At 29.7% G+C, this 11,904-nt stretch overlaps 1 protein-coding gene across 1 annotated transcript in view; it reads left to right on the top strand.

Moving 5' to 3' along the window:
- Positions 1 to 11,904, top strand: part of LOC107641419 (TMV resistance protein N) — a 16,682-nt gene that overhangs the window by 2,450 nt on the left and 2,328 nt on the right. The gene's annotated exons all lie outside the window — the stretch shown is intronic.

Here is an 11,904-nt window from a genome sequence, read left to right as displayed (position 1 = left end):
TTATTAGTTCAAACGTTAGCTTTTTAAGCTAGCAATTACTACTTCTAATAATTTTTTAAATATGAATTAATTTTTTAAATATCTTTCCTAGTAATTTTAATTTTCATTTCCTTATTTTAAGCATCTTATAACATGCAATGATTTATATTGTTGAGTTATAATTCATTTTTTCTATCACCACCCTGTGAGATTCTAATATTCTTTAACATTTGTTATCATTATTATGAATTTAAATATCACCTCTAATGTGTATATATTCATGTAAGTTATATTTTTATAATTATAAAAAATAATTTTAGAATTAATTATTTAATTATTTACTAACTTATTTGTTAATATAACTGTCATGGCCCAAATCAAACCATGAGTGGCACTCAAAGGACAAGTCCCTCAACAAGCCAAACGACTAAATTTTTAGAAAAACGGACAGAATCTCTTCTATTCCTAGAATTTTACTAACATAAATATTACCTTCCTGTATCAACAATAAACATTCATTTCCAAAGACAATAACAACATAGTCCAATCATATCCACAACCAAACATGTCAAAATACGCATCATATATATTAAGTTGATAACTAAAGTACATAGTTAAATCTATAAGACTTACATAACCAAATCATAATTACTATCTAAACAGTTCGGGATTCAAAATAACATAACCCACATAAGAATCCTGCCTGTGACATATGGACCATTGACATAATCTAGATTTTGAGCAAATGTTCCATTACATAATTACTTAACCCTTGGAAAGAAGAAGGACTCACCGAAATGACTAAAATCTACTGAGGGGCTGGTGGAATGGAACCTGAAATGACTCCTATATCAGAAAAATATGAGAATATAATAGGGTGAGTTTTGTAACTCAGTGAGCAAACATTACATCTATAACTCACACGAGACAATACAAGTTTTACCATGAAAATTATATTTCTTTCTAAAGATGAGGAATTTATATTAATTAATTATACAAATAAATAGATAAATAATTAAGCGGAATGAACTGAAATAGGAATTCTCATTCCAAAAGTCAAATCAAATCGAATATTACACACTTAGGGCGATTCTACCTCTAAGGGTAGCCTTTTCCTCTAGTGTGCCCGTACGGTATAACAAATCCAACGTGTGGCCTACACATTAGGCTACCAACGCCCCTGCTAGCTGAGGTCTGAGGCAGATGCATTTAAGTTAACATCATAATCGCCATTAATTACGGTTTTCTAGTCAGAGTCTTCCAAACAAATCCAAACTAAATTACTTATAAAAATCTCTAATGCTTATAACATATTTCTAAATTCCATAGTAAATCAAATATATATAAGAATTCATATTAAAATTTAATTAAAATTCAATAAAGTCAAATAAAAAAACATGTATGCTTTACAAAATATATAAATATCGTCTCGTGTATATTTTTATAAAATTAAAAATTTCACAAATCAATATTTATTCCAAAAATTCAAAAATCACAATAATCAAATATTTTTAAATTCTAAAAATAATGATTCAATTTACATATTGATAATAATACACTTAAAAATAATTATAGACATAATATCCACTCACAACTTGATTCCAAAGAACCGGAAGCAACTCTGAGCACGTTAACGAGCTACCAAATGATGTCCAATAACTCTACAATTCTAAAAATATGACAATAATGATATTTGTGAGCTACTAATATTGTCAATTAACATAATCTTACTCACTTTGACAAAAGTCTCAAATTTTCTAACTTAATAACCCTAATTTCGGATTTTGCTATACCCACAAGTATAGGAATGATAAAAATTTGAGATATAACTAATTATTGAGTCAAAGAGTTACCTTAAAGTCTTAATAATAACCGAAACTCAAAATTTGAATACCTTTCTCACTCATTAAGTTGAAACTCCATGATTTTAGAGTTGTGATAAATGAAATTTGAATGCATAAAATAGAGTAGAGAAGGGGAAGGAAGTAAAATGAAAAAAGTGGGTTTAATGATGATAATGTGTGATTGCAAGAAGAAGAGATGAGAAGATGGAAAGGATGAAAAAGAATGAGAGAAGAGGAAGAGAGAAGAAATGAAATTGAGAAGAGAATGAAGGATTTCGGAAGAAAGAAATAACTGGGGTTGGGGAGGGGGGTGAGTCACGTGACTCACTAAGTCCCTCCTTTTTTTTTTCGGTTATAACATTCTCTCTCCCTTAAGAAATTCGGTCTCCAAATTTCGAACTCACATATGGTGATAAGTGTGATAGTTACCTTCAGACTCAAACAAATACGGATATTTATCACGCATGGCATTTTCCACTTCCCAAGTTGCTTGTTCTACCGAATAATTCTTCCAAACAACTTTCACAGATGCTATTTCTTTAGAATATAGTTTCTTTACTTGGCGATCAACTATAGCCACTGGTTCCTCTTCAAAAGATAAATCCTCCTTTAGCTCTATGGCTTGTGGTGCGAGCACATGAGATGGGTCAGGAAGGTATTTGCGCAACATTGATACGTGAAAGATTGGATGAATCATAGACAACTTAGGCGGCAATGCCAAGCATTAAGCAACTGCACCTATTCTGTCCAATATCTCAAATGGACCAATGTAGCGAGGACTAAGCTTGCTTCTTTTTTCAAACCTCATCACTCCTTTCATAGGCGACACTCTAAGAAATACCTGATCACCCACTGAAAACTCTAAGTTACGCCTTCTGTTATCAACATAAGCCTTCTACCTACTCTGAGCTGCTAATAAACGTTCTCTTATTACGCGAACCTTCTCAACTGCATCTTGTACCAAATTTGGCCCCAAAAGTTTAATCTCACCAACCTCAAACTACCCAATAGGTGACCTGCATCTTCTCCCATAAAGAGCCTCAAAAGGTGTCACTTGAATGCTGGCTTGATAACTATTATTATAAGAGAACTCGATCAAAGGTAGATAGCTGTCCCAATTTCTACCAAAATCTAGAACACAACATCTTAACATCTCTTCCAATGTTTGAATCGTCCTTTTCGATTGTCCATCGGTTTGAGGGTGAAAAGCTGTGCTAAGATCCAGACGAGTTCCTAATGCTTTCTGAAAAGATTTCCAAAATTGAGAGGTGAACTGAGGTCGGCGATCTGAAATAATGGACACTGGGATTCCATATAATTTAACTATCTCATCAACATAAAATTGAGTATATCGAGCTGCACTAAAAGTTGTTTTCACTGGAAGAAAGTGGGTTGAGTTCGTCATTCTATCCACAATTACCTAACTTGAATCAAAACCTTTAAAATTACGAGGTAAACTTATTACTAAATTTATTGTAATCTTTTCCCACTTCTATTCAAATATCTCAATTTTTTACAATAACTCAGCAGATTTTTAATGTTCAGTTTTAACCTGTTGGCAAGTTAAGCAATGAGAAACAAAAACTTTTAACAAATTTTGGGACAAAATAAAATTTAAAAATATTTTTAAAATTTTTAACAAATTTCAAGACAAAAAAATATACTTGACCTTTATTATATTAACCAGCCAAGAGTCTAATAATTCTCACCTTCATTGTTGATGAAATTTGTGAGAGCTAAGTAAATTTTTTTTTTGTCAAACAATTGCAAATTGAAAGCTAAGGTAATTAATTAGATTGTAAGTAGGTGAAGGTGGTGATGATGTGTGTTACAATGAAGCTAAGTTTGAGCAAGACACTTATATAGAAGATATTATTGATGAGGATGATTCTAGCTAGCGGTGAAGTGAACATATATATTCAAGTTGGGCACCACTTACATAAAGTTTCCAAAAATAACTTTACGATAAAGATGCCTACGTGGCAAGTTTTGATCCACACATTCTAAAGCCACACTTTTCACTTAAAATCGTAATTCTTTACAAAGAAAAGCGTCACCTAATGGAAAAAAGTAAATTAGAAGATTTAAAAGAAGAAATAATTAAATTATCAAAATTAATAGATCAAAAATTAATGATTTTAACTAATGTTAACTGTAATGACATCGAATTCTTAAAATCAATACAAAATGATTTTTCTCAAAATCTCTATTTTACTATAAGTTTTATTGAAGGACTTCAAAAACCTGAAAAAACTTATTTTTCACACGAAATTTCTAAAAAATGTTACCATGGAAATGATTCCCCACATCTTTATCATACTTTTAACCCACAATTAAATTCTATAGTAGATATGCTTGAAGAAATATTAGTATCCATAAAATTTCAAAGAAATAAGGAAAAAGAGAATCCCAAAGAAGAAAAATTTCAAAATATAATCAACATAACAGATTTAAAAGTAAAACCACCATTGAAATTATGAATATTGAAGACAAATTAGAAGAAGTTACAATGCTTTTTAAACAATTAAAAATGGCTCAAGAAAATAATATTATGGAACAGAAATTTCAAATAGAAGAAGAATTAGTAAATTCTGAAAACATAGAAAATAAAGAACACATCCTAGATTATTCAAGTGACGAAGAACCAGCAATTCCAATACAAGTAAAAAATAAAGCTGGAACATCTAAGGATAATCAATCTCAATTTAAATGGGAAACAGGTTTTGATAATTATGCTTTTAAAAAGGAGTTTATAAATAAAGATTCAAAATATACAAAAATACCATCAAAATATGTTCCTAAAATCCAGGAAATGGAAGGAGAAAGAATGCTCGATTTAGACTGTAAAAAGAATGAAATTTTTTTTTTTTGATCTATGTAATGTGGAGTCTTATATATGTGAATATAGAATACATTATTATAAATTAAAAGAAGAAGATAAAGATCATTATCTTAGTATGTATATAACAAAACTTCCATATCCTGCTAATGAATTTATAATGGGAAGATTTATAAGAGAAATAAATAGAGGGACAATTGAAAATAATTTTGGTGGAGCAACCTCTGCAATAAGAGAGGAAATAAAAGAACGTTGTATGCAAGAAGTGACTCAAAAAAGATTTGCAAATATAATTAGAATTTGCTGTCAGGATAATGAAGAGATACCTCAAAAATATGGTCTTAATAAAAATTTTCAAAGAAAAAGAAAATATCAATTTAGAAAAAGAAAATACTATCCAAACTGAAGAAAAAAGAGGTATTTTAGAAAAAGAGATAACAATAAAAATAAAAGACAAAAAAATGACTATTACCCAAATAAAAAAGAAAATTGTAAGTGTTGGTATTGCCAAGAAGAAAGACACTATGCAAATGAATGTCCAAAAAAGAAGGATAAAAAGGATCTTACCAAACAAATAGAAATTGCTAAGTCTTGTTTCATGGAACCATTAGAAGAATCCGATGATAACTTAGACTATATTTTTGAATATGTCTCAGAAACAGACTCAGAGACTGAGTAATAATGCCACATTTATTACTATAAAAATAACAGAAAAGTTTATAAATGCTTTCATAGATACTGGAGCAACACAATGCTTTGCTAGTACAAATATAAAACTTGATTGGAAAAAAATTAAAGAAACCATTAAGAGTTAGAATAGCTAAAAATCAATACATAAAATTGACCAAAAAGCAGAGATGGCTGAAATTTTTATTCAAAATTATAGGTTCATTGTTCCATCTATATATATGTTAGATTCTGGAATGGATTTTATCATAGGAAATAACTTTTTAAAGCTATATCATCCATTCATTCAAGAATTAACATATATAGTTTTAAAAGCTCCACACGATTCTTCAATAAATCAAAAATCAAAACGTATAAAAATACCAACTACTACTATAGATAAGATCTTAAAATTTAAAATATTTTCTATTTTAGAAATATGTTATTTAAATTTATACTTTCAGATAAATATTCCAAAAAATAATCTTGAAATAAAGATAGAAGAACTTTTAGATAAAATTTGTGCTGAAAATCCTTTAGATATTAAAAATACAAATAAAGAATTAGTAAGTATTAAATTAAAAGATCCTACAAAAGAGATAAATGTTCCAAATAAAATTCCTTATTCTGCAAGAGATCGAGAAGGGTTCTCATTAGAATGTAAAGATCTTTTAGAAAAAGGAATTATAAGAATAAGTAAAAGTCCTCATGCGGCTCCAGCCTTTTATGTCGAAAACAATAATGAAATTAAAAGGGAAAAACGAAGAATGATAATTAATTATAAGAAAATGAATGAAGCAACCATTGGTGATGCTCATAAACTTCCAAGAAAAGATTCTATTTTAGAAAAGATCAAAGGAGCAACTTGGTTTTCATCTCTTGATGCAAAATCAGGATATTGGCAACTTCGTTTAGACGAAGAAATAAAGAAATTAACTGCTTTTACTTGCCCAACAAAAGAATCAACAAGTGTGTTACTCTATGAATGGAATGTATTACCATTCGGATTAAAACAAGCCCCAGGTATTTATCAAAGATTTATGGAAGAAAATCTAAAAGAATTAAATAAATTTGTTTTAGTATACATTGATGATATACTAATTTTTACAAAACAGGATAAAGAAGATCATCTTCAAAAATTACTAATAGTTTTAGAAAGATGTAAAGAAAAATGATTAGTTCTTAGCAAAAAGAAAGCAAGAATAGCAAAACAAGAAATAGAGTTTCTTGGATTAATTCTATCCACTCAAGGAAAGATAAAACTTCAACCAAATGTTTTAGAAAAGATAAATTTATTTCCTAATAAAATAGAAGATAGAAAACAGTTACAAAGATTTTTAGGGTGTATAAATTATATTTCTGATCAAGGATTTTTAAAGAATATAACAGAATACACTAATAAATCTGATGACTTTTGTGCAGTAGGGTTTTGTGATGCAGATTTTGCGGGAGATAGAGTGGATAGACGAAGCACATCGGGCATGTGTTGCTTCCTTGGAAGCTCACTCAATATGTGGTCAAGCAAGAAACAAGCCACAGTGGCTTTATCCACAGCTGAAGCGGAATACATTTCCGCATCTGCATGTTGCACTCAACTAATTTGGTTAAAAACACAATTAGAAGATTACAAATTAAAAATCAATAGTATACCCTTATTTTATGACAATATGAGTGCTATAAACATCTCAAAAAATCCTGTTCTGCACTCTAGAACAAAGCACATTGAAATTAAATATCATTTCATAAGAGAACATGTGCAAAAGGGAACTATTGATATTCAATTTGTAAAATCTGAAGACCAAATTGCTGATATTTTTACAAAACCACTCTGTGAAGACAGATTCTGTACCTTCGAGATAAAATTGGGAATGTTTGATTTAAGTTTCGTTTTTTGTAAAGGCATGACTTGATACTCCCTGCCGTATGATACTCTGAACAATTACTGCTTTGTTATAAATATTATGTATTGCTCATGTCTCTTGTTGCAGGTCTTTTATGCCCCTTGATGCCAAAAGGGGGAGGAAATTTAAATTCCAAAATTGAAATTGGAATGAAACAGGGGCTGGAAAAACAGGGGACAAGGGTTGAAATTTTCAAATTGAAAATTCATGATTATCCTTGTTCAAAGAAGGCATTTGGCTTATTATAATGTTTGATATATTGTGATGCCTGGCTGATTTTTGTTCTATTATGATCCTTGCTGTATGAACTGCATTTGGCATTGGGTTATTATGATGTTTGATATTGTTGTGATAACTGGCTGATTCTGGCTGATTGGTTCATTTTTGATAAACCTGCTGAATTGAAAATTTATTTTTGGCAGTTCTTTTAAAACTGTGATATCTAAACATCTGCCATGTTATTGATGTGCTAATATATGTTTCAAAATATTTTCCTTATTTTGAATGACATTGCTCTGATATCTGGACTGAAAAATATTTGGAAATTTTCTGAAACAACACTGTTTTGTGTTTTGTTGTGTTTCATGATTCTGTGGGAATCCCCTTGTAAGTTGGGTTAGCACTTTACAAGTTGTAATCTGTTTGATTATAGTGAAATTCTAGCAATAATGAAACGGAATCAACCCACATGATGAAGGAAGAAGACAACGCATCTGAGGGTCACATGATAAAAGAGGAGGACAGTGCATCTGAAGCATCTCTCAACATTATTGCATAGTGACGTAAGCACTTAGGTCATAAAGCACTAACAATGTAGCTGGTGCAAGATAACAAACAATGACGTAAGCATTGACGTCATAAGAAGGGTAAGGATGGGAATTGTCCATCAAACCCAACTATTATAAATAGGTTGCTCAGGCAATTGTAGAGGCATCAGACAATAGAAAGCAGGAGGCTAAGAGTACTCATATGCTAGGAGAGCAAGGAGGAAGCAGCCGAGGCGATTCTGTAGTCTGACGAAGAATTCCCTTAGGAAAAAATAATTCTAAACTCCCCTCTGGAGTTAGTATCTACAATCTCCCCTCTGGAGATAAGAACACCTTATGTAAAATATACTAAATAAAGGAAGTTTTCCTCCAGAAAGGTACATATTCATCCTAGTCTTTCAATTATGAATTATTTAGAAAGTTTAGAATTAACAGAAGAATCTGATTACTATAGATTAACTGCTTTATTAGATAATGAAAAATAGGCTGTTCTAAAAACAGAATTAAATCTCAAATCAAATGAAAATTTTAATAAACAAAATCTTTTAAAAGAAGTTTTTAATAGAAAAAATATAATATACTATGAAAAAATTCAACTTGAAGCCCCTATAAAGATAAAATCCGCCAATGGAGAACTTGAAATAGCTTTGATAAATGATGAAGAATTGGGTAAACAGATTGAGAAAATTAAGGATCAACAAAAAAGATCTAAAATTGGATGGATTCATATTAGTACTATACAAGTCTTAATCAAATCTACATATATGAAAGGAATTAATTCACCAATAAGCTTAGCAATTTGTGACAAAAGAATTACTGATGATCCAATAGATCAAATAATTAAAAAAGATTGAAAAACCAGAAAATAAAATAAAAAGAAAAAGGGCGGAAAAATTAAAAAGTAAAATAAAAGAGTATAAAAGGGAATTAAATAACCTTCAGATCGAAATTGACGACCTTATAATAAAAAGGATAGAAATAAGAATAAATATAAATAAGTTGGAATTAAACTTAAAAAATTTATAAATGCCTGGAAAACCATATTATGACTTAAAAGAATTAAAGCTGTTGAAAGAAAAAATGGAGAATGAAGTTGAAAAATTAAGAAGGTATTTAGAAACAACAGAAAGTGTAGAAATAAAAGAAGTTTTTGAGAATTTGAGAAATTATATTAAAGAAAAAGACAAACAGATAAAAGATTTTATATACAATAATCCATGCAAAAAAGAATATTATAAACTAAAACAAGATTGAAAACTATAAAAATAAAATCAGAATATACATCAAGGACTAGTAAAAAAAATTGGTATCATATAGTAGAAATGGTTACAAACCAAAAATTGGTATCAGAGCCAAGTTAACGATTAAGGGTAACACTTTCTCTTTAAGCAACACTTTTAGTGATACGCTTTTAAATCAATAACAACCACAAAATAAAAACGTCTTTACGTAAAGATGAAAATAGCATCTTTACCTAGCATCCCCCATTCAAGTTAAGTCAAGTCAACCCCAAGTCAAGCTGGGTAGTATGTAAAGTAAAGTTGTTACAGCATCTATTTATATAATATATAAAAGCTGATACTAACTCTCTCCACGAGTTTAAGCCATTTTTTTTTACTAATAATGTTATATCAGCAATTCTAATGACTTGGTAAAAGATAAAAATTAATTAATCATTGTATAAAAGCTGATACCATCTCTCTCCACAATGAATTTAAGCCATCTTTTCTTTACTAATAATGTCATATCAGTAATTCTAATGACTTGGTAAAAGATGAAAATCAATCGATCACTATTTAGTAAAATGTTTTAAAAAAATTAAAACAAAAAACTCTTATCTATTATTATTCAATTGAAACATCAAGTACTAATTAAATGCAATAAATATACATTAAAGTGTCATAATAATAATAATTATAAAAAATTTTAGTTACAAATATTCAAATTCTACAACTTATACATATTAAGACTCTTACTACTCTTCATTTCTTAATCTCTTATACAATTATAAAAAATTTCTTAAATTTAATATAACATTTTTATATGTTTTTCATTTTCATTCATTTATTTTTTTAATTATTTACAAACAAAAAAACCGCAAGAAAAGACAAAGTATAGCCATTAATGCAAATCGAAAAATAAAAAAAATAAAAATATAATTTTATATAACTCTAATATAAATAACCTATGTCTTTTTTAAAAAGAAATAAAATAAAAATCTATTTATAATATATTCTCTAAAATATTTTTAATATAACATTTATTAAAATATACTATATAATATAAATAATCTACCTCTCTGCATATTGTGCGAGTCTGACTCTAGTTAATTAGATATTTAGCAGCTTAAACCCAAAATCATTTATTTAATTAAATAAAAAAATGACATCATTCTATTCAATCACGTGTCTATCGCTATTTACAACGCGGAAGCTGTGAGAATAGTACAAATTTTGCACCCTCATCTATCATCGTCCTTCACTCCTTTTCAAAAAGTGATCCATGAAATAACATAAGCGTGTAATACACAAATACTTAAAAATCTAAGAATTGTTACAATAGCTACCACTAGTTAGTTTACACGGTAGAGAAGAGATTAGTGAAAAGCATATATGTATATTTGCTGTATATATGCCATTTGATATAATCTATAATATATTTCAACAAAGTGCCTTTTAGTAGTAAATAGTGCTTGTAGAGTTAAGTTAATCATATTATTTACCATCTCTTTTTTCTCCTTGCATGAGTCAAATAACACTATATCAGCAAGAAGGGTAATGCTAGGGAGACAAAAAAACAGTCAGAACTTACCTTATTTAGCATTCATTAATTGTCGTAACAATTAATAAATGCTAAATAAGGCAAGTTATGGCTGTTTTTGCTGATTTTTTTTGGTTACCAAACATTTCCGTTTCAAAAGATACTAATGTTGATAGAAGCAAACAAGTATCGGTTATTCAAGCTCAACCAAATGCACAAATCATATGTCAGTTTGATGAAAATCAAGCAGAGTTTTGTCATACACGTTCTCTAGAAAGAACAGAAAGTGCCAACATCACTTTGAAAGTGAAGGAGGAAGTTGAAGTGAAAGACTTGTGTTTATGTGGAGGAAAAGAAAGGAGAATTTGAACAGCAAATTCGTGCAGTAAAAGATGAGATTTCAGATTTCATTTTACAGTTAGAGAGATAGTTGCTAAGAGAAAAAGAGTTGACGACAGATCACTTATATTTAAAGTCAAGTTAAATTATTACAATTTAAAAGAAGGATCTCAAAAATTTATTATGACAGATATTTGTTTCAAAAGATGGCGACTAATCAGAACTACCTTTAAAATAAAACAAATAGGTATTGATATTAAAGCATAACATTAAATTCTCATCAGTTACAAATAAACACTCTTATTTAACATTTTACTAAGCATTTCTATTATACTGATTGATCATGATCTTCTTATTTAAGTACTTATACGGTTTTCAATCGTGATGCAAACAGCTAGCTCGCATGGCTACTCAGCAAGCTTCCAACTCTTGTTCTTTTCCTTCCTTAAGGGAGTGGGAATTCGATGTGTTCATCAACTTCAGAGGCCCTGAAACCCGCTACGGTTTCACTGGCTATCTCCACAAAGCTTTTTGTGAAAAGGGAATCCGCACCTTCATGGATGCTGAGGATCTTATTAGTGGGAATAAGATCCTGGAAACATTTGATCGGGCAATTGAAACCTCTAGGATTGGCATCATTGTGTTCTCGGCGCATTATGCTGACACCGATTTCTTGTTGAGGGAACTTGTGAAGCTATTGGAGTGCTCTCGACGTAAAGGCCAGTTTATTTTGCCGATTTTCTATTACATGGATCCCGGAGACGTGCGGCATCAGAGAGGTAGCTATGAGAAAGCAATGGCGGTGCATG

Source organism: Arachis ipaensis, chromosome B05 (genome assembly GCF_000816755.2).
Source record: "Arachis ipaensis cultivar K30076 chromosome B05, Araip1.1, whole genome shotgun sequence".
NCBI lineage: Eukaryota > Viridiplantae > Streptophyta > Magnoliopsida > Fabales > Fabaceae > Arachis > Arachis ipaensis.
Note: the sequence above shows the minus strand (reverse complement) of the source record. Positions and strands in the feature narration are given on the sequence as shown.